Source organism: Hypomesus nipponensis, chromosome 8 (genome assembly GCF_054491055.1).
Source record: "Hypomesus nipponensis isolate SF chromosome 8, ASM5449105v1, whole genome shotgun sequence".
In the NCBI taxonomy this organism is placed as follows: Eukaryota; Metazoa; Chordata; class Actinopteri; order Osmeriformes; family Osmeridae; genus Hypomesus; species Hypomesus nipponensis.
The window spans coordinates 8,618,191-8,621,077 of record NC_140368.1 but is presented as its reverse complement, the minus strand read 5'-3'; positions in this window follow the sequence as shown (position 1 = coordinate 8,621,077).

The window sequence follows — 2,887 nt, the reverse complement described above, 5'->3', positions numbered from 1 at the left end:
GAGCTATAAGACGAGAGATTGAGATAATGACAAACAGAGAGATATCAAGGATAAGAAGAGAGAGAGAGGCGGTTAATGCTGTGTGGAGAGGTGTGGAGTGAACCCTAATGGATTTTGTGTGCCAGATTTATGATGTCTCTCACCCCTCCAATTCCACAATGACAAAAGATGCGTTTACTTAAGGGCGAGTATGATTCATTTGCCAACACTTTGACATTTTATCAAATGAGGGAACTGGGTGTCTTTTTGGGCAGACGAAAATGAAATCACTCTGGGGAGTGCCAAGGGCACACTGTACTTTCCTTCTTACAGGGTGATGATTGTTTTGGCCTCGACTGAAGGTCGATTACACCTTTATTTATGCTGGTGATAAGATGGATCACTTATAGTCAATGGGAAAAGGGAGCAGGAATGACCAGAAATCACGATTACAGTTCCATTTGGTTGTTTGTTTTATTGGACGGGTAATTTGAATTGATGGACAAAGATGGGATGGGAGCTTTTTTGTGTACACACACACACATACATATGCAGTTTTTTCTTGACATCTTCCCTCGTGCCTACATTTAATGAAGGGGATGACAGTCATACAAAAATCAAAATACGTTTTTTTGTATGCGTCACTTCATCTGCCTTCTACTTACGAGGACACTCAGAGAGAGAGAGAGCAACAACTCATCTTTCTAATCAACTTCATTCAGAAAATGATTTATGCTTGTGGCCTTGCCTGTTCTACGTTTCCTTCTAGAAACTGTGTTCTGAGAGTTGGGTAAGTTGGGGGAGGGGGCCTTGCGGGAAGCTGGGGCAAATCAATTTAAATTAATTTCAGTGGTGAGATGTTTCTGTCTCTTACTTTAAGCAACTGTCATTTTGAATAGATTCATTGCCTAAGAGCTTGTCTGGAAAAGAGAAGAAGGAAACATGATTGCTTTCAAAATCCCAAGAGGGCCTGAAATAATTCATTGTCTCAGGTTAAAGACAGAGAGGTGGAGAGAGAGAGATAAAGAGGGAGAGGAAGAGAGAGACACAAAAAGAAAAAGGGAGGGAGAGGAGGATAGTGAGAGAGGGAGGGAGAGGGGGGAGAAACTGAGGGAGAGAGAAGCAAGAAGTCAAAAGAGAAAAAGAGAGAGTGCAAATTAATTGAAATGACAGATTTGTTTGTGTGGGTTAAAGTTAGGCCCTTGTCAATTTGTGGGACACACACACATGCATGCACCTGTGCACAACAACCTGCGATTAACAACTGGGGGAGGGTTATTGTGAAACTCTCAAGGATCAAAATCTGAGTCAAACGTTCAGGCCTCATGGAGATCCAAGGTTGAGTTTGGTTTAGTTTCAGAGGTTCAGTCTCTGCTGAAGAATCAAGAACACAGATGCTGTCATGCTTAGCACAAGTTTTACTACCTGTGCTTTGGACCCCACCATTATGAGCAGAGAAATATAGAAGCCATTGTGAATAGGAAAACGTGTCCGACATGAAATTGGAGTCACAGCATTTCATGTCTCAAGACTTTACACTGACAAATGACTAATACATTCTAACAATGTCCTAAAACCCCAGAGGTATTTTGTCTTTTAGTTCAGGAAGCCATGATATCCCATTCCACAATGACATGTTTCTGTACAACAATACAATGGTCCATATTTCAACACGATTTCAATTACTCAACATCCTGAGTAATAATACCATTTTTCCAATGGAAAAAAGATACTCTTCAGCCTTGGTAAAGTATAGAATTTGACACTACATGAACAACCTTGCAGGTGTTTAACGCCTACGAGCACTTTACTTTGATTGACACTACCCCCCCCCCTTTCCCCCATTCCAACTCTCATACCACTATAGTGCCAACAGGCTCTGTTCAAACACTCACAAAGGCGCCTTCTGGTTGCCCAGAAAGCACTATGAGGCACGCACTGCCCCGCAGTCATTCAATTAAGAATTTACAGTGCTATTGATTTCAACAAACACACTCGAAGGCCATTCGCGTCTTTGAGAACGAGGCAGACATTTAATATCAAGATTTTACCTGAGAGGGCGCCCAAGGGTCGTCGTTCTTCTCCGAAAGTTTTGAAAAAGGAAAACAAAAGGTATACAGGAGAGTTCTTTCTTCTCTGTCCACAGTTCTTCTCAAAAACCTCTTAATTCCCTCGATGCCTATTTATTCTTGCTTCAGTGCAGTTTTGAAACATTCAACTTTTTATCCATTTTAATGTTGTTGGACCTTTATATTCTCTTTGATATCTGATAGATACTAAATTAACCATAGGTTGATTTTAAAGGAACTGCAATTTACTGATGTAGAAGGGTAATTAAAATGCATGACTGGGTGGAGTGCGCACAACAAAAGCTGAAGCCTTACTGCAGCGCCCCAGGTTCAAATCCCGCCCAAGCCCTCTGCTGCATGCCTTTCTTGTCAAACGTGTTCAACAAAGTATGAAAATGCTGAAAAAAAACATTCTAAGATACCATTTTGACCATTAAGTGTGCTATTCTCTTTTCATCCCTTCACGGACAATGAATTCTTGAACCTGTTTCCTTCTTACTGTGATTAATATAAATCTCCAGATGTTTTGATTGGGGTCCTTTGAGTGTAATAAAACTCAGACAGGTGCCCCTTCACAGTACGTGGAGAACTGGTTGGGTGCAATGTCCCAGACACGCACCCACTGAGGAGATGGAGAGACAGAGGACATAAATTGAACTGCAGATCTCGAAAGGGAGAGAGAGAGGGAGAGAGAAGGGATGTGGTAACTAGTGCGAATACATGTAGCTACTTAATGAATTTGGTCACATTGGCCCACAATGAAATCTTTATCCAAAGGGGATGAGGCAGGGGACTTGGCACAGCTTAAGTAACTCAGAGATGGTGAAAAATCCCACTGT